The 21,030-nt window shown below is 39.0% G+C and overlaps 1 pseudogene; it reads left to right on the forward strand.

Annotated features, from left to right (window-relative positions):
* Positions 1 to 2,873: 2,873 nt before the first annotated feature.
* Positions 2,874 to 4,011, forward strand: LOC149153290 (uncharacterized; annotated as a pseudogene).
* The last annotated feature ends 17,019 nt before the right edge of the window (positions 4,012 to 21,030 follow it).

Here is a 21,030-nt window from a genome sequence, read left to right on the forward strand (position 1 = left end):
TGCCCTCCAACATGTGACAATCCTAAAGACCCTAACTGCTTGTGATTACAACTCTTTAATAAACATGAAAACATATCGAGAACTAAGAATGAAACCTGCAACCTCTTATAGGTGGAGGCCACTTTTCATAAACATGAAAAATAACACTCCAATCCTTGGAGAAACTGGGACATCACACCCCATGGGCCACAACCTTTAACCAGTCGAAATCTGCTTCACTTGCTGAAACTCAGGCATTCCACCCTTGAAAGCCTTCAACAACTCCCTCTAACAAGATGCAATCCTATCCATGCACAACTTCCTATTAGTTTTAGTGAAAGTGCTTTGATACCATGTAATCCAGACAATAGTAAGTAAATTTTGCACTAAAAGAATATTCCTAAGATCCTATGAAATTTAAAGCCTTTGATGGGTATACTAGAATCTACAAAAACACACTGTAGAAAAACAATAAGAGCATGTACACATATCTAAAATCTCACTCACAACTATATTCTATTGAATGCAAAGCAAAGAAAATACAATGCAATACCTCAAAACCAAAATCTTGCTAACCAACACGGAAGTGTTAACTACATCTCCTTTATAGAATAGGAAGATGAGAAAAGATACAAAATATCTGGTCACATGCATGAATCACTCAAGGTGACTCAATCAAATGCTAGCCCAAGTTTAATCATATAGTGTACCCTTGCTACATGGATAAGTGTGCTAGGTAAGTGCATCTCAATTGGAACACAAAGAGAAGCATGCATCCCCTTCCTTGAGAATTTTTCCCCCTACCTAGACTGGAACCTTATCATGCAAAAGCACTCTAATTATCTAGGGTTTTTTCCCTCCAAATATTAAATCATGCATGCAGAACTGAACTAAACTGAATCTGAACTACAAACTAAATTGAACTGAAGAAAAAATGGAATTGCTTAATCTTAAACAACATGCAAACTGAAATTAATTGAGGGTAGCAAAACTGGAAATATACCGTCTACTCTCTTACATAACAACACCTCTCTCATACTATATTGTGCACAAGAACCATGACAAACTATAGTCCTTATTATTGTTGTATGGACCTCCAAAAACTACACCATTACAACTGCTGTACCTGCCAATTAAGTGCACCCTAGTATTGTGGAGAAGACTGTCAGAGTTAAACAAGGTAGAAAATCTAACAAAGGATATGAACCAATTGATCAAAAAAATATTACCACAGTGATAAATTGAATCCTTAAAAGAGTGACTAGTGTGGGAAGACACATAGTTAAGTCAAACAAAGTATAAATCTTTGCCATAGATAAGACAAAATTTACTGCATGGTTTTAAGAAAATTCATCTCAATGGGAAAATAAATTGTTTCAAACCCCAAGATTGAAAGGAAATTGACTTAATGTACAACAAAATGTTAGTATTTTGTTAAGCTACATCTACATTTACTCAGAGGTGTTGATTTGATGCTATATAATTCTTAAATCCATGTTTAACCTACAATGAGTCTCTAGATTTTCTGTTCTTAAAGTTGCAAGCCTATTTTAGCAAAGCCATAGGCTTTGATCATGATGAAATGTAGTTAAAGAGTTTTTTATGGATTTATTTATTTTTCACAGTTTAGTTTCAATTATGCATTTTTCCATACCAAGTAAGAAATAAAACAAACCATTAGCAGACAAAGAACATATCAATCAGAGATAAACATGTAAAATAGAATGGATAAAGGATATACTAATGTAGAATGGAAAATTTTAACTAATAAACTAAATAGACAGTGTGGTGTTAATAGTACCTATATAGTAGGATTTGATATGAGGAGTAAAGACACACGAAGTCCATCGAATGCCTCTTTCCAAGAACTCTCAGTAAGAGTGTCCCAAAGTCCCTTTGATTCCCAAATGCGTTAATTTACATCCGAGTAGAAGTTGTGTCCAGTGGCTTTCCAAAACAAAATAAACCACCACATAACATAGTGTTTATGTATAAATTTGAGCAAGAAATGTACAAGTCAAAATACCAAAATTTGGCTAGAAAATCCAATTCACTAGGACAAAGCAGGAAGAAAAGGAGTTGTACCTGTGTTATCATAGTTGTGCAAGCTCTAGTTGCCGCAGCTACAACCAAATTTTCCTTTGTTCTCATATATTTGTTCCTATGTTTCAAGTAAAATCTCTTAGACTATAGCTATAATAGTATTGGTTAAATTTCTGATGTATAATTACTTGATGAAAATTGAATAAGCTAAAATAATGGTAAATAATATCGCAAGTAATTATCTGTAGATCATAAAAGGTTTTTCAACATGATATCAAAGAAGTGAGATCAGGTAGTGGAGTGTGTCTTGGTGGAATGATCTTACATCAAACAAATCTATGTATTTTCCCTGGAACTAGTTTATCTGCAGATCTAAGAATTCAAGCATGCATTACGTAAAGATCCATTGGCTCTAGCTCCATTATTATACACAACAGCTTTTGAATTTTTGTTTTATCTTATTCTGGAATAGGTGTAAGGATGTGAGAATGATCATTCTCCATAGTCAAGTTGAAGGGAGTCGTAGCATCAACTGTGTGGAACAGTAAATATTAATTCATGACAATTTGCAATCCCAAGGGCATGGTTTTATGCAGTCTCCTCTACTCCAATTTTCTTTGAGAACCACAGATATAAAAAACTGAAGGAAAAGGTAAGGGGGCATTGCAATAATATTACTCTATATTCGAAGAGTTGTCACATAATTTCCAGACATGCATTGGACGATGTACATATATATGGCAAAAAAATAAAATATATACATGTCTGGTGCAGTCAAATTATCCACAATCTAAATATCACACCATGAGATAGAACGTCTAAATCAACTTGACGATAAGCTAGTGACAACAATGGCTCAGTATAGTAGTGGAAGCTTTTATTGGTGGCACAGAAATGTCCATACCCATTTTGCAAACCCTAGTTTCTATAGTATGGCACTGCAACCTTTTCTATACCAATCCACTTGGGATGAGATTAACCACAGATTGAGTCCTAATGTCGATATTGCAAGGCTAGGGTTAGGCCTTGGGAAATTATTAGCACATTCATCTTGTATTGTTTGCTTTTGGGATGACAATTTCTCCTTTCTAGGTGGTCCTTTAGAAAGAGAAGTAGGAAGTTAAAGTTTGAAACCACGCTCGACATAGTCCCTAGGCCAAGAGTATGTTGAATGGCCTTGCAGAAAGGATTAGAGAGAGAACAAGCGGGCTAGCAGAAGGTGGTAAGGGTAGTGATGGTGATGGCGATGGCAATGGCAGAGGTGTTGTAGGAGATGATGAAGCTGATGGTGAATAAGAGCACCAATTTATACTACCTCTATTGACTATAGTGTTTGTAGCTTTTAATTTAGGGTATTGTATTACTGTCTGGGTTATGGATGGAAATACGAACAAAAACTTCTTGCAAACAGGTTATGAACTATTTTGTCTCCTCATGCAACTGATTATCAGAATCCTGAATGAATATATAAAACTGGAGGGAATGCACATCAAACCTAAAGTTTTGCTAAGGAAATGGTGTACATGTAGGAAACCTTCCTTAATTATATCCAACTTTTGTTCCACCAAATCGAGATCATTGAGTATATGCAAAGTGTTGTTCCTTGATACTCATGTATGTCTCCCATGTTGTCCCCTTCTTTTGAATATTTTTTGGTAGGGAAATGATCACCTCCCCTTCTTATCTATCTCTTGTAGGTGATATATGCAGTGTCCTTTGGAAAAATTCAATCCTCTTAATCAACAAGCTTGCATAATCACTAGCTTTGATAGCACTGTAATGTAACCAGCCACTATGAAACACAAGTTCTAGTACCTGGTCACTATGAGGTGCAAGATGACAACACTGTTTCTCTCTTTTCATTTTCCTTTTTAAGATTTGTTAACTGAGATTGTGTGGTTTTTATCCGGTTGACTACTAAGTGTATGGATTGTTTTATAGGTAAAGATTGTTTTAGGGGTTTCTTTTATAAATTGTTTGCAAGCATGAGATACCATTCATCACAAGGTAACAATTACAAATAATAGAACAAATAGAATTGTAAATTATCATTGCCATTAACATAATCAGAAACATGCTTGAATAATTGCTGAGATAATAGATTTTTTATCTAAAGCTACCATAATGGTCTGGTGTGATTATGATTACATAGGTGTTGCACACTCTTAATGGATCTAGCCAATCAATTGCACATCTAGTATGATGTCTCATATCGAGAGCTCCTGGAATGACTAACTTATATGTAGCGTAGATCTGGTTTACTCCTTGTGGATGTGATAAATTCAATGATGGCCTTCGATGAGGACCGGAAATTTCATGTGTGGTGCCTAGTTCTTATTCCCCATGCAGACCCTTCAACCTTCTCGAGAATATATATATAAACAAAATAATATGTAGCGTAGATCTGGTCTAGTCCTTGTGGATGTGATAAATTCAATGATGGCCCTCGATGAGGACCCGAAATTTCATGTCTGGTGCATAGTTCTTATTCCCCCATGCCGACCCTTCTAGCTTCTCGAGCATATATATATAAACAAACTTACATGTAGCGTAGATCTAGTTTACTTCTTATGGATGTGCTAAATTCAATGATGGCCTTCGACGAGGACCCGCAATTTCATATTGTGTGCCTAGTTCTTATTCCCCCATGTAGGCCTTTCAACCTTCTCGAGCATATATATAAATGATGGTCCAACCCCCGCACTTCACAATGCACCAGCGTGTGTTTCCAACTCTAAATGGTGGTGTTTGGTCATTATTGTGGGCCCTGATCTGACCCTAATAACCCAAGCCCTCTAATATCCATAGTTGCAACCCTTTTAATGATTATAGATGCTATGAGCCATTGCATAATATTCTGTTGACTACCCACAGTCACGCAGTAGCCACAATCGTCCCGTCACATGGGAGACATGGGACTAGCGATAATGAAATTATAAATTTGATCTTCAACTGCATCACATCAACTCTTACCTTTACGAGATCATATTAGTAAACAGGCTAGAGCTAAAGAAGGAACGGGAATAACTTTTGAAGGCTGATGAACGATTAAATTTTATTGTTGCGGAAAGAGAACTATTTTATGCTGCGAGCGGCTACAAACTTTTTTCAAGTAATTTCGACTTATAAATCATATGGTTTTTAAAGTAATTTCTACATATTTTCATAATTTAAGGGTTTTCACAGAAAGAGTGAGAAGATCACAGAGTATTTGGTTATTTCACTCCTTGCAGAATATCTACAAATTTTTTTCTAACTAACTTCGACTTATAAATCATACTATTTTTAAGTAATTTCTACTTATTTTCATAATTTAAGGTTTTTTACCGATCTAAAAATAGAAAATGAAGAAATGGAACAGGAACATACTAGTGGTGACATCACCATCGAGGCTCTGGACTGACATCATTCAGGTTTTTTGCTCTTGCTCCTTTATTATGATAAATGGTTTCTCAAACCCATGAAATGCCAACGCCCTCCCTGCAAATAGTAACAAAATGTAGCATAAGGATTAAAGCCTAAACATACAAGTATGAAGCAAAAAAATAGTGGATTTTGAACCAGAGACCTGAGGTGTGTGTACTCCTCTCCTCAGGGATGCAGATTCGAAGAACTAAAGAATAAAGGTTTCCTGGCTGATCGATCCCCTTATCATTCGACATTTTCATCGAGATAAATATCATTTTTCTTCGATCAATTGATCTAGGAACAACAACCCTCTATAGTCACTTGCGTAGGGAAACTCTGAAAAGATTCAAATTGAAACAGCTTGAAACTGAAGATTTCCACTCAGCAATTTGAAACCTATAGCATCCTTCTTTTCATAATGTGGAGCGAGTGTTTAAATCTCTACCTGGGAGATCCATCTATCTCGTGTTCCCTCTGTTCCTCCTCGTGAAACAACCCCAAGCAAATCAAATACTTAAGGTAGGTTTCTTTTATGTTGTTACCACAAATCGATCTATTTAGGGAAGTTGATTGGCATTAGTTGGATCGAAATGACCAAACCTATCATCTAAGCAAGTTTTTCGAGTGGGTTTGATGAGCGTAAGATAAAACTATGCATGTTCCATTGTATCACCTCCCCCAAAACATAATCTACGGGCCTTCATTTTCTAACCACTTGAGTCGGAATTAGATCGGACATCCCTCTATTCCTCCTCATGAAACAACCCCAAGAAAATCAAATAGTTAAGGCAGGTTTCTTTTACATTGTTACTGCAAATCGATCTATTTAGGGAAGTTGATTGGCATCATTTGGATCGAAATGATTGAACCTAGCATCTAAGAAAGTTTTTCAAGCAGGTTCGATCAGTGTAAGAGAAAATCGTGCATGTTCAATTGGATCACCTCCTCCAAAACATAATCTATCAGCCTTCATTTTCTAACAACTCGGGTCGAAATTAGATCGGAAAACCTTAATCTTATCTTTATATCAGAACCCTAGGCACATGGATGGGAGGCCCAACCCATTACCTTTCTCTTACGAACCTTTTCAAGTAGATGTTTTCAGGCGGGTGCCCGGTTGAGGGAGTTAACTGGAAAACTGAAAATGCAGTGAATCTCCTCTCTATGTGCAACACTAAAAATGCAATGAAATTGAAAATGGAACATACCTTGGTGCAATAAATAGAATGAAGATTAGTTGGAGTGAAGATCAGTTGGTGGGGTTCGATTACCCTAATTCGTAACTCTCTTAAATCTCGTTTTCGCTCCGGCCTTGTGAAAAGTGAACATATACTACCTGTTCTAGAACTTAAACAAAGATTGGGGCTAGGAGGGATTTTCAAATATGCTAAAATTTTCCCTCCTAACAAAACAATAATTACATTATTATATTTTATAAATACATTATATTATTTTCACTTAAATACATTATACATTTTATTTTCTCTTGGATAGTATGTTTTTAGTTGTATTTCAGAAACTAACGCCCTTGGCAAGTTTTTTTGTTGTGTTTGAAAACATTTTTTTTGCATATTTGGCATATTTATCATAATAATAATAATTTAATTTTAAGATTATTGTTTTTATGCAAGTTTATGGTGGACATACTCTAGTTTTGGAGTTTGAATGTGAGACCTCTCAGAAGGAAACATGTACTCTTAACTTGCTTGTATTGAAAATATTTAAGTGTTCTTTCATATTAAGTGGATGCAAACAAAAGAGAGTATATAGTAAGTCGATTTAATAATTAAAAACAAGTGTTAGTTTCTTAAAAGTCATATGACAAATTTGGAAGGAGTAGGGTATGTACCCTCGGTTAAATATATTCAAATTATTGTGTGAATGGGTTTGTAAGACCCTATGTTTTCATCTTGATAAAATGGAGTCCTCTTCGAGTCACTCACATAGTTTAGGTTTTCATAAGAAAAGTACGTGCTTTGCCTTAAGATGTAAACATTTCATTTTAAATAGTGTGATGACATGGTTTCTGTGAGGCATTAAAATATTGAACGAGCATGCACATTTGGGATGCTAGTGTTATGTTTTACTTGAGGCATGGGTGCATGTCCAAGAAGACTCTAACAAGGGTTGAAGAGATGGAATAGTTAGAGGGGTTGGGGGGTTGTGGTCTCACTTAGAGGTGTAGAAAAGAAATTTATGCACCATGAGAAATTGTTAAGCTAACTTAAGACATTTGACAAGTTGCATAAAGGCAACTTCACAGTGATACTAAGTGAACATTATTTGATCGAGGTTGATAGCCTCTCCTTGTGCTACAACTTTGCAAGATGAAGAAGAAATGTGAAATATATGTGCAACCCAGTAAAGAGGTTGGCAAGGTTGTTGCAACATATATAGGTTGTTTTTTCATGTTGTAGAAGGAGGTATTGGAACTTGGAAGGTGACCATTGGAGTATATTTCTCATGGGGTGTTAAGGAGGTGCAAGGATTTGATAAAGATTGAATTACGCAAATCTAACAAATAGGCCATATTGGATTAGAATAGCATTTTTTTTGGACATCCAAATTTGAAGGTGCATTTTATGGAGGTGTAGTCTAATTTCTTGGGTGTAGGCCACATATTACGGTTATATTGGAAATTTGGTGTGTGTTAGTGGTGTTAATGCATTGTGTTTGATTAACACTAGCTAGAATATGTTCCATGAAGGCAAAAAGCGCATGAGTTTCAGACGGCTTAAACATTTCATATTGTAAGGTGTCTTATGCCCTAGTTTTGAAGAGACAATTAGAACCATATTACAGTGTGATGGGTTGTACCATGGACTTAGGTCCACTTGCATGGGTTGAGGTGTAAAGGTATTGTTAGTGTCGGTATCTTCATCCCTCCGTCAGTGATCAAATTCTCTTGTTGCATTGCATGTTAGGTGTCTCACCCGATCAGCTGCATTCCATTAGGTTCATGTATCATCTGACGGTAGTGGCTTATTATACATTTTCCCTCATGTGCTGGCCTATTTTCATTCATCTAGATCATCTGCAGTCAATTTTTGTCTATAAATCAGTAAAAGTCATTTTTAGGTTTTTCGGTCTCATTAGGTCTAGGGTTTTTGTCAATAAGGTCTCAAAATTCTCAGTGATGGTCAGCAGGCACATGGGAGGTCAAATAAAATTCCAGCAACAATAATTTTCATGATCACTCACTCAGTGATTTATTTTTCCTCAAAACCCTGTTTTGAGGAAAAACAGAGTATTTTATGTTTTCATGCATAAATTTGATGTAATTTCAATTTTTTCATATGTAAACAACTTCAAAGGCAACCCTAGTCACCTTACCAAGCTTCAGCAACTCCAACCCCTGCAAAGGAAACAAGAAATCAAATCATTCAGTTCATCAAAGGAAAAAATGAAGTAAACTACCCAAAAACAGAGTTGAAAAGGTAAGTCACAATGAAAACATTATAAAAGTGGGTTTTATGAGTGAAAAATCAAAATCTCTTGTATATAACTCATTGATCATGTTCAAAGAGCTCATTTGCATTCAAAGGAGAAATATTGAGCAAGAGAAGGTCGTATTGGAGAAAGGGAGCAATTTTGAAGCAAAATTGTGTAAGTTCAGGGGCACGGCGCGTTGGTTCGTGGGCACGGCGCATAGAGCTGGTGCGGCACATTGGGCCACCCTCCATAGTGTAAAAAATACACTGGCGCGATGCATATAGAAGGCGCGGTGTGTTGGGTTTGTGGCACGACGCATAGAGCTGCAAGCCTGATTTCACCCATAAACTCTCTCAAATTTCCAAATTTTCTCAATCCTATGGTGTGCAAGTAAATCAAGCCTTATTTCCTTGCTAATGAAAGAGTTTTTCTTAAAATTTATGGTGGTTTAGTGTGATAGAACTCAAACCCTACCTCTTTGCAATTTTTGCTCAAAAACAATTGCCTAGGGTTTGCATTTGTGTTTTTTCTACCAAGTCCACTCCATCACTCCCTCACTCTTTGACTCCTCCATTCATTTTTCAGTTTCATCCACTCATTCCCTAATTCCCATATTCCTAAAATTCCCTAATTCCCATATCCCTAACTCCCACTATCCCAAACCCTAGTTACAAATTCCTAAACCCTAATTGTTGTCCCTAAGCCTACATACTATTCCCTAAACACCCTATTTCCCATTAAAAGAAACTTGTCAATATCATTCCCAAAACCCCTCATAACCTCTCCCTCCACAGTCCCTCATACATTCTCATCCTTGGTAGCAGAAAAATAAAAACACCATAAATCTCTTCATACTCATCAAGAAAATTCACACATTAGCAAACATGGAGTCTGATCCCTCCTATGACCGAGATGAGGAGACACATAGTGATTCTCCTAGAGAAATGCATGCACCAAGAAGACCTCACAAGGGTGGAAAACATATACGAGAGGAACCTACTTCACTTGCCGAGTTGCAGGCCTGTCCTCTTGCTGTCACATGTTTTCAACACCAATCCTGTTATTAGTTATGTGAGATGGTAGAGAGAGTCCAATACCATCATGAGTTGGCCAGGTTGTTTGTCCTCCATCTTCAAAATGGCCAAGTCACTCTAGCAGGTGTGACATTCACCTTGACACCAGAGTCTATTTCTCTAGCAATTGGCATTCCCAATTGTTAGCGCTTGAAATTTCACCTCAGGCTGAGAAAGGTAAACCTCAAGGCTACATCAAACCATTTAGCCTCGTAGCTAGCCCTACGGGGCAGGAGAAGGCTCTCTTCGGTCAATATCGGCAAATCTTCAATGGGATGAGATGACCAACAAGGTAACACTGATATTAGGCTAGTAAACAGATTAAAAAAGTTGATTTGGGGTTTTTTGGGTTTTTGGTGGCAAATTGAGGAATTGCAATTTTGGGTGCGGGGATTTGACACAGTTTCTGCAGGGGGTTCTTTGGGGCGAGATAGGAGACCGTATTGATGCTTTTGATTGAGGTGAGTGGATGGAAAAGACCAGTGAGGGGCTAAGGAGAGCAAATAATACGAGCAAATAATACTTTGAATTCTCCTTAAACAACAAAAAACATAGAAATTAAACAAATTTAAAAGCAGAGCATGGCAAGCATGAATTCTTACTTTAACACTTCATTTGTTTAATGTGCAGAAGTAAATAAAGGAAATGAATCACATAAAAAAGCTTACAAGAACATTGAGAAACACACCATCAACACATGAGTCCACAAGAATCCCAAAGAGGACTGCAAAACCCTGGTCTTCCTTAGCCAAAAATTGCAGAGATACAAGTGAAATAATACAATGATAGCTTCTCCCTCAAGAGTCCAACCATGAAAATGAGAAAGAAAGTACATAATATAGATGATCTAACCTCTTTCCCTACCTCCATGGGTCGAGCTCACTATCCTAGGAGCTGTTTCAACCACTTCTAAACTAAGCACTACAAACTAGGCAGTCAAAACAACTTGCCTCTATAAACTTGGAAACCAATTCATTCATTTAATATCTACCATTTTCATGAATGAATATTCTAGAAGAGTTACAAAAGGGTAAAAGTGTCTAAGAAATGTCATAATTACATCAAAGAGGACCTTCATTAACCTCACAAAGTCAAACCAAGTCAAACTGTGCTTTTCCGAGCTGTTACAGTGAAATCTGGCAAAGTTTGCCTGACGGGTCGCGCACATCTTCCTAACGGGTCGTGCACATTGGGAGCTCTGTTTGAGGCACATTCAGGTGTCAGAATTGGGTACAGGATAGCTCGTTGGAAAGGTCTGTGAGTCTACTTTCCAACCCAGCTAGAATTTTTTAATTTGGAGGTCATTTGCCCTGTCAAAAATTAATTCTCCCAAGACTGGTTTCTGCAACTCTAAAAAGGGGCAGAAAGTCAAATTTTGCATGTATTTTGACCTTCTGGAGGCCCAAAACCCCATAAAAACTCAAGTACATCCATAGTCATATGTAACTTTGCATAAAAAATCTAGAAATGCTGAGTTTTTGCAAAAAGGAGCTGTCATGACAAAGGGTCTCACCGGGGGTGAGACCCGTTGAGGAGCCAAAACCTGTAAATTTCCAAAAAATGCCAAAATTACCCAAAACTTTCAGAATTTTTTGGGATTTGAGCTGTGGCTAGGCTAATGAGTGCCATGATCCTTGAGTGAAGCCTCAGCCAAGATACGGAGGGGATTTGGCTTCTTTCTCTGTTTTTGAGCCTCGGTTAACCTCCTTTGAAAAATTTTCATTTTGGCTTTGCATACATGCATCCTTGCCCAATAATGATTTTTCATATTTCTCAGCAGCTTTTTCTCTTGGTTGGCCTTAGCCAACAGCCTCTCTAAGTATGCATTCACCTGAATGAGCATTGACTCTCAGTCAGCAGGCAATGGATCACCGGGTCTTCTTCGGTTCAAGACTCGGTCACTACGAATCCTCCATAACTCATCAAGTGCTTTCTCCTCCTCTAACTGTTTGTTCCGCTGCTCCAAGTAAGTGATAGTCCATTGGGCACCCTCAAGTCTCTTCTGCAAAGCATCATTTTCAGCCCTGAGATGCTGAATGATCTCCTTTGCCTCTCGGCTAGGAGAACTGGCCTCAAGATCAATGACCTCGGTGTCTGGGACTCTTGATGGACCCTCATGAATCCTGGGCTATTTGCCCCTCTGTGCTGATGAAGAGAGCGAGGCCCCTTCGACCTGATGTGGAGATAACACTCGCTGAGCTGATGATGAAGGCGAGACCCCTTCCACCTGCTGTGGAGATAGTACTCGCCTAGCTGCTGCAAATAAGGCCCTTGGGCCTTTCTGATAGGTGACCAGAGGTGTGGAGTTGACGTGTCGGGTGACCGGAATATCAGGCTGCTGAGATGGTCCTCCCTCCTCATGAATGACCTCCTCATGAATGACCTCCTCATGAATGACCTCCTCATGATGTGGCTGAGGTGGCACTGTGAAAAACTCACGAGAGATAAACTCCTCCCATGAGATACCCTGTTGTGTCAACTGATGCAAGACTATGAGCTGAATCAAACCATAATGACATAAGCTCTTGTACTGCTGGGCCGGGGTCTTCCTCTGCAACATGGGCACCATCTTCTGAATGTTCTGAAAGAAGAAAACCGGGATGTTCATCATCCTCACTCGGGTGAAGTGCATCAAGAGGCGAATGTGATATGAGTACACCTGTGAAAATCTGCCCTCACAGGTAAAATAATGCATGATAAGCCTCATGATGGGAGCATACTCGCTCTGGAGAAATCTGAATGGAAAAACACCCGCTAAATGTCTCAAGAATGGTGCCCGGACATAAGGCTCAAAGTGAACAATATCTAGCAACTTGCGCTTAGGCCACACCTCACCAACATTTGGTATCCCTGTAGCATGTGAGATCACCTCGGGTGTCAGTAAAATCTACCCCTGCTAGATTGACATGTCCATCATGCAAATGTAAAACAAAGAGGCGGGCCAACTCTCTGTGATGTTGAATCCGGGAGATCCTCTCACAAAACTGATAACAAGACATGTACTGAAAACAAGACACTGCCATGGGACAAGCCTGTAATTCTGCCAAAGAGGTGGGCTCCTCTCGCTTATGATGTCCACCCTTACCACCCCTACGAGGCCTCCTCTGTACCTCAACCTCTGTAGATGATGAATGGTCATCACTTTGCTCATAAGTTTCGGTTTCTGACATGGTTTAGGAGCAAAGTGGACAAACTGAACTGCTGTCTCTGCCTGCAAAAAGTGCTGAAATCTATGTTGTTTCAAGGGGAAAAAGACATGAGGGAAATGTTAGGGGAGGGATTCTTTAACAAGGAATGGGAATATATAAATATAACAGGGAATTTTTAAGGGAAATGTTGCAAATCATTATGCATACAGGAATACATATTTATAATTGGGAAATCATTTGTAAAGATCATTGTATATGGGAAAAAACATGTATGAAAGTGAACATGGGAATCTGCTTACATGCATTAATAGGGGAAATAGGGAAACCATACACACAACATGCTGACATATTTACCAACATTCTTGTTTTATTCACACATGCATATGGTGGGGGAAACTAGGGTTTTGAATTTTGTTTTTTGATGCTTTGGGAGAGGGGTAGGGTTTTCATTTTTTAATGATTAGGGATGGGGAAAGATTTGCATTTTATTTGTAAAATAATATGGGAAAAGAGATGAACATATAAGTGTGAGTGAAAGGGAAAGGAGGGAAACAAACCAAAGGGAAAAATAACTTGAAACAACATAAACCCTAGCACCATTTGCTCATTAACATTGCAGCCATATAAAGGAGTTCCACTTGCAAAATTTCAATCATTTTAACATGTTCATGACACCCACCATCATAACCAGCAATTAATCCATGTTTAGAGCACCTACCTCGAGCAAATTGATAGCTTGGAAGGAGTTTGAAGTAATTTGTTTGAAGTTTGCAGCAAGGCGGTTCAACGGGTCGCGCACCACCTTCAACGGGTCGCGCCCTTCTGACGGGTCGCGCCCGTTGTTTTCTGAACGGTGGGAGACCCTCTGACGGGTCGCGCACACCCAACAGGTCGCGCACCTGGCTCAATGGGTCGCACACCTCTCTGCTGCCCGAAATTGCTCTGCCGTGGCTCCTTTCTCACAATCGCTCTCTCAAACCTCTCTTGCAAGCATTAGGATGCACAATGAGAGTGAAAAAAGGGAATTTAGGCTTTTATGGATTTCATTTGAAAAAAATTCATTCATAAACCCACTTTCTAATGTTTTCCTTTTGACACTTTATAACACTGATTTTTGGTTTCTTTTATCCTGATTTTGACTTATTTGAGTGCTTTGACTTGATTCTTTTTGCAGGTAGATCATCTGAGGGATCTTGGCAAGGGGACCAGGGTTGCATTTTGTCCGCTGAAGACTTTTGAAATTTCATCACTTATTTACAAAAACTGAGAAAATGACCTTGGCTTTAAAAACAGAGTTTTTAAATCCAAGGTGATATCGGAGAAACATGTTTACAATCCTCCCTCTGGCTTACTGAGTGCTCATGGATTTCCAAAGACATGACCTTGCAGAGATAAATGACCAAAACCCTAGACCTAGGACTTTGACCTCAAGACAAATCAAGACAAGCTTGAAAAACTTAATGACTGATATGACCTGATCCAGCAAAGCCAAGAGGGGTATAAATAGACCAGCTCCTCCATCAGGGTTATGGCATGCCTAACGGGATGCAAAATTTGACACTGATGAGACACCTACTAATGCAAATGCAAAGAGATTTGATCACTGATGGAGGGCTTTCAAGACCGACACTAACATTGGCTCCAATGGGGATGGTAGCTCCTTGGAGGTACCAAGAACCTTAGACCTCTGGGAGAGCAGACCAGTGCTTTATTCATTGGGCAATGGAGTCAACTTATTCACATGTGACCAACTTGAAAACGACTTTATTTGACTTGGACAATTGACTGAAATTCTAGACTAACTTGGAAACTAACTCACTTACTCTATGCAGAAAATGAACTGACATGAAACAACTTGTAAAACTCACACCAACTAATCACCATTTTCAGAGTTATAGCCTTCACCGCGGGCCCCAAACTGAAGATGGGAAATCAGCTTCACACTTGCTGCAGAAAGAAAATGGAATGGTATTTACAATGAGAGTGATTAGAGCAGAAAATGCTCAAGCATGATACCTTTTGAGAAGCCGGCCATTCACCGAACCACCAAGACATTCATCACCATTCATTTCTTTGAGCAGAAAAGCATTTGGACCACGATATGCTGCAATTTTGTAAGGACCCTTCCATAAGTTGTCAAATTTTCCATGCTTCCCTTTATCTTCATTGCGGGCATCCCATCATAACACAACATCATCAATCTGAAACTCATCTGCTTTGGCCTTTTTGTCATAGATTTTATTTATGCGCTCCTGCAACTTAAGGGAATTCTGGTGAACCTCTTCTCGTGTCTGCTGTAAATGAATCATTTGACTGATCCGTCGTTGCATAGGATCCTCCTCACCACTAGCTTCTTGAAACAACTTGGCTACTGGGACACTAAGTGAAGTAGGAAACATTGCATCTACTCCATAACAAGTTCAAAAGGTGACATACCAATTGACTTCTTTTGACTTACCCGATCAGCCCATAATGCATTTATTAACTTCTTATGCCAGCTCTTCTTATTTATTTCCAGCAATTTCTTTATAATGTTCACTAGAGATTTGTTTGAAGATTCGGCCAGCCCATTACCTTGTGGATGATAAGCGGTTGAATGCCCCAAGCTGATGTTATATTTATAACAAAAATCAACCAACTTCTTCGATTTGAATGTTGCTGCATTGTCTGTAATCAACTTTTGTGGACAGCCGAAACGTGACAAGATATTATTTTCAAGAAAAGAGATAATTACCGAATCCGTGGCTTGCCGGGTGGGAATGGCTTCAATCCACTATGTGAAGTAATCTGTGGCGGTCAAGATCCATTGATGTTGCCCGAAAGATGCTGGGTGGATTTCGCCAATAAAATCCAAGCCCCACTACTGAAATGGTGCGCTGATTTCAACCGGCTTGAGAGGCAATGGCTGTAATTTCTGTTTTCCTTGAAAAATTTGACATTCATGACAGCTCTTTACCGCTTTATACACATCAGAAAATAAAGAAGGCCAATAGAAACCAGCTCTCAAGATCTTATTATCCGTGGTCTTCCAAAATAAGTGACCCCCACAGTCACCTTTATGGAAATCATCTACTGTTGTCTTAGCTTCCTCTTCGACCAAACAGTTCAGCAAGATGCCACCGGGATCTTCCAATAAAGTGCAAATTTGATAATGCAAAATTTGGCAGCCTTTAGCTTCAATGTTCTAGCTTTGTTTCTAGGCATTCTAGGAGGTGAAGATAAGTTTTGAAGCACATAAACTATATCAGCATACCAAGGAGAAGACACAAAGATATCAGACACCTGTAGAACTGAATTTTCTTCATCTTCATCGGACAAGGCAGCAATCAAATTGATATCAAGGACGTGAAGATTTGCTTCAGCCATCAACTTAGCAAGACCTTGACCTCTAACCAACTTGGTAGGCTTAATTTCTACATCATATTCTAATAGTGCAGCGATCCACTTACCCCTTCTTCCTTCCGGTTCCGTTTGTACTAAAACATCCTTCACAGCTGCATTCGAAACATATGCTAAAATATGAGAATTCAATATGTAAACCCGGAAATCTTTCAAAGCTTTGATCAGTGCCAATTCTTGCTTCTCAATGATATTATAATTCAGCGCTCCGTCCCTTATGATTCGGTTGAAAAAGCTATGGGCCTCTCAGCTCCATCTCTCTTTTGCATTAACACGGTTGCCAATGTATGCTCAGAGGCGAATGAAAACAAAATGAAATCCTGTGTATAATCCGGGCTAATCAAAGTTGGGGCTGAAGATAAGATTACCTTTATCAAATTAAAAGATTTCACCGCCTCTTCGGTCCATTTGAGCTCGTTGTCCTTCTTTAGCATATTTGTTATCTCTCTAAGGTGTTCAGCAAGATTGGGGATGAAACGACGCAGAAAATTCAATTTACCATTGAAGGACTGAATTTCTTTCTTGCTATGGGGTTGCTCCACTTGCTGAATTGCTTTCACTCGTGCAGGATCAATACGAATGATGTCTTTAGAAATGATATGGCCCAGCAGCTTGCCTTCGCTCATAGCAAAAAGACTCTTCTTCGGATTCAATGAGATGCCATATTTTCTGCACTTTTGAAACACCTTAGTCAAATGAAACAAATGCTCTTCATCTGATTTAGAAAACACGGTCAGATCATCAAGATAAACAACTAAAAAGACATCTTTCTCATTTGCAAAGGCCATGTCCATTGCACACTGAAATGTGGCACCCGCATTCTTCAATCCAAACGGCATCTTGGCATAATGAAATGTACCCCATGGAGTAGTAAATGCTGTCTTGTCACGGTCATCTTCGTGCACCAAAATCTGATTATATCCGGAGTAACCATCGAGTAATGACATTCTAGATGCCCCCACAACCCGCTGCAATATGTGGTCCATCTTGGGCAGCGGATAATTGTCCTTTAATGATACCTTGTTCAGATTTCTAAAGTCTATACACAAGCGAATCTCACCGGTTTTCTTCCTCACGGGCACCAAGTTTGAGATCCAATCAGAAAACCGGATTGGCACTATGATCCCAGACTTATACAACCTGTTGGCTTCCTTCTCAATCAATGGCAGCAATTTAGGATTAATTCTTCTTAACTTTTGCCGGAAAGGTTTTTGATTTGGCTTTATGGGAATGGTATGCTGAATGATACTTGTATCATAAGTTTTCAAATCTGAATAGTCCCATGCAAAAACATTAGAATACAGAGACAATAATCTGATATACTCTTGCTTTACCTTAGGCGGCAATGCTTTTGAAAGCTTCACCAACTTTGGATTTGCAGCTGTCCCAAGATTTACATCTTCAACTCCTTCATCCGTAGGCCTCAAAGTTGGCTTGCGAGCCACATCATCTTGATCGAACAATTCTTCCAAAGGAATCAATCCTTTAGGAATATGATTGTCCTTGAGCTGCAACACATCCAACTGGTTTATTCCTTCAGCTTCCGTATCTATTGAAATGTCTTCGAATTTACCCTCAATTTGCAGAAAATCTTTGATCTCCTCATCATCTTGGAAAACTTGCCAACACCTTTGATTATCTGGAACTGTAGGACGATGCTTCACATATATTTCAAACTTATTGCTGGAATTCATGGGAATTTTCAGATTACTCGCTGCCTTAGCCAATGCATCCGCAACACCATTCTGAATCTGGGGCACATATGTCAAAGTATGTTCAGAAAACCTCTTTAAAATGTCCAAAACAGCATTCCTATATGCTCTCATGCGAGGATGTTTGGCCTAAAATTCACCTTTCACTTGCTTGATAACTAATTCGGAGTCGCCATATACCGCTATCTTCTTTGCCTTCAACTTCCGAAGGATTTTCAGACCAGCAATAAGAGCTTCATATTCTGCCTCATTATTTGAACTATCAAATGCCAATTTATAAGAACATACTGTCAGGCGGAAAGAGTCGATAGTGCGGACACAACCAACCTCCCTAGGAGCCTAAGACTCTCTAGTGACAAACAAGACAAACAAGAGCGATCCTTCTCTAAACATGCATTTACCATACAAGAAATCAAGTGTTTAGATCCTACCTATAGTCCAACGCCGTTGTAGCAGTCCAGCCTCGCTGATCCGGATGAGCTCCTCCTTCACTTCGAAATCTGCATTCACTAACAATCAAACGATTAAATAGCACTTGATAATCTCATAAAATAAAACATATTTAACACATAGACCAAGGAGTACATGAAACAACTCATAAATAACAAGTTATTGAGAAGAATGGACTCATTTGCATTAATAGGAAACAAAAGGAACAATTACAACCTGAGCCTTGGTGTTGTGCAAGTCCCTCCCAGGGTCCATCAAGAGTTCTCCTTTACTTTGACAAAGCTCACCCACCTCCAAATAGAACAAGCAAAGATGGCAATCTCTCCTCACAAGCTTCTAAATGGGAGTCCTAATTCCAGCAGCATCTACCCTTAGAAATGTTTAGCTTTCAACCTCCCCTCCTTCTGGCCCAATGCCTGTATTTATAGTGTTCAAAAGGAAGTTAATCAGGTCCACCATCAATGGGATAATCCCCTCTTTGGATGGGATAGCTCCCTTATTGATGGGATAAGTTCCTCTTTGGTAGGGGTACATGAACCATCTGGAGGCGCTTCATACACGTCAAACATACTTCTAGAAGCCTCTAGAAATGACCACAAGTAACTTTTTTGGAGTGAAACTTGCGCCTTTTGACCTTTACAGGGGTACGCACCTGCCCCTTTACATACAGAGCGTACAAGTACGCAGCTTTTGTGAACATTAGGTGCGTATACACAGGTAAGGCCGAGAGAATCTTCGTACCCAGAGATAAACACATTTACAAAGACTTTCTCTCTTTTTGGAGTTTGACATGGAGAGCAGAGGCATAAGACTTGCCCAGGAGGATAGCATGACTGTTGATAGAGCCATACCAACTGTAAATAGTCATGGTGACATTTTTTAGTGTAACAGATTGCCCCCTAAAGTGTGAATCCTGTAGTAGATTAGGGTTTTGTATTATCTAGGAAGGGTGAAGCGCTTTATCATTTCAAGGATTATCTCGTGGAGAGCCTGGTCAGAACCTGCAATTTTCAACACAAAATACATGTATAATATTATAACATCGCTGAGGTAGGAATTCCCATACTCAGATCAAAACTTTAACTAACAGACTAACTACTCTGATACAGGAATGATCTTGCAGTACATCATAATCATAGACTTTTGTAGACACAGTATGGACGCAGCCATCTGTTTATGATTAGTCTACTAGATAATGAATACAAAACTCCTCGCAGCCTGGATGGTGGAAACTAGATCCAGGGTCTTCATTTCTATTTCCCGAATTGGTACGATTCTAGCCATGCAAATAAATAAGTTGATGTCGAACATGGTAGAAACCACTTGATTACCAGTCGATGATGTAAACTGTTAACAAGTGTGAGAGAGACCACCAGTAATGTCAATGGTTCTCAAAGTACCCAGTACAATCCATGAGATGTGAATGAATGAGTTTATGTCGAACATTTCACGGAATCCTTCGATCGAAAGTCAATGATGTAAACCGACGTCAAAGGCGAGAAACCTGCCATTGATGCATGCAGACTTCAAGGTACTGACAACTTCTAAGTCATCTCTCTAGATAATGTGCTGATGTCGATAGAAAGCGACTCGTTGCAGGCAAGCCCACAACACGAAATCATTGTTCAAGTTGAAGAAATGTTGCTGTAAGGACTGACTCAGGGATGGTCAAATGGATGACAAGTATTTTTCAGATGAAAGTTTTGTTTGCAGACCTCTTGAACACATAACGACACAACAGATGGCTTGGTGACGAATGAATCAAAGTTAATCCCCGGAACCCGGCTGAAGACTTTCAATGTGGTTTGATCAACTTTTAAGGCAAAGGATTTCCCAACCCAGGTGAACGGAAAGTGTCATGTCCAAGAGCGGTGATAAGGTTCTTTTGTAACAAAGGATAACAAATAGGTTCATTCTTCTCTCTTTTCCCCCACCATTTTTGGCAAGTACGTCTTTATTTTTAACAAGCTTGAGGAGGATAACATATGCTTGATTATAAGCTCATCCTTCGGATGAGTCCAACCTAGTTTTGATTCGAACCCTAGGAAGGAGTGGTTCGTTCCTGTTTGTAATTGAACAGGTCCTTTACTGTGAAATTTTAACGAGCCCAGTATAGGAGAAACTCGGCATTTTTCAATTTTAGAGAGTCTGAAAAACTTAAGAAGACTCCAGGTTGAACTTTTTCGTAAATTTGTGTCCCCCAAGCCCGAAAAAGTATAAAATAATACTTCGGAGAACCGCTTGATCTTGCGACCAAGGAGTACTTTCATGATTAGTGTCTCTGACCTGAAAAGTAAAAAGCGATCAAGGACACGTCGTTTTATTTCCATATCAAGTTTGAAACGACAAAAACTCGGCAATCTTTTCTTGTTTTTACGGTCAGAA

The sequence above is a fragment of the Pinus tabuliformis genome, chromosome 9, assembly GCF_031772625.1.
Source record: "Pinus tabuliformis cultivar Carrire ecotype Pingquan chromosome 9, CPIR1, whole genome shotgun sequence".
In the NCBI taxonomy this organism is placed as follows: Eukaryota; Viridiplantae; Streptophyta; class Pinopsida; order Pinales; family Pinaceae; genus Pinus; species Pinus tabuliformis.